General features: G+C 44.7%; 1 protein-coding gene across 1 annotated transcript in view; it reads right to left on the reverse strand.

The window, feature by feature from the left end:
- LOC119592071 (fibroblast growth factor receptor-like 1) overlaps positions 1-687 on the reverse strand; it is an 82438-nt gene that overhangs the window by 14667 nt on the left and 67084 nt on the right. The gene's annotated exons all lie outside the window — the stretch shown is intronic.

The following is a 687-nucleotide window of genomic DNA, read 5'->3' on the forward strand; positions in this document are numbered from 1 at the left end:
GGGGGATGAAAACTGAAATCCTTCAAGAAAGGAAGTAAGTACATGATATATTTCGTAAATAAGCTTATGAATACGACGTGCTGATGACCTCAACTTCCTACCAACTTCCTGGATAGTCTCCAACGCCTCTTTCTGTGCCTCTTCTTCCTTTCACTACTTTCTTTCTATTTCCTTCTTTATCTCTCATCCCCCTCCCTCCCCCCTTTTCTCTTCCTTCTTCTCTTGATGAATAATGTAAATTAATGTCTCACGGGGCCTATGCATTAGTCTCCTCTCTCCCCCTTTCCCTCTTTCCTCTCTCGCTTCCTCTTCCTCTCTTTCTCCTGTTCTCTTACTTCTCTCGTTCCTCTTTTCTTCTTCCTTCCTTCTAACATCTTCTTCCATTACTCTTTTCTCCTTCCTTCAATACCTGTCTGTCCGTCTGTCTCACTTCTCCCGCCCTTTCTTTCCCTCTTCCTCTTCCACTCGCTTCCATCCTCCTTCTTCCCCTTTCCCCTCCCCCCTTTCTCCTTTTCTTCCTTTCCCCCTTTTGTTCCGTCGAACTTCGAGAATGCAGCGTGCAACCTCCGCTAATCCCAGTAATTAGAAAGTTCCCTCACAAACCTGAAACATTTTATTGTACAGACACTGATTTCCCTGATATTAGCTCTTTGGCAACACACCGTCGGTTATGAGCGTTGAATTCTA

The sequence above is a fragment of the Penaeus monodon genome, chromosome 29 (assembly GCF_015228065.2).
Source record: "Penaeus monodon isolate SGIC_2016 chromosome 29, NSTDA_Pmon_1, whole genome shotgun sequence".
Taxonomy (NCBI): domain Eukaryota; kingdom Metazoa; phylum Arthropoda; class Malacostraca; order Decapoda; family Penaeidae; genus Penaeus; species Penaeus monodon.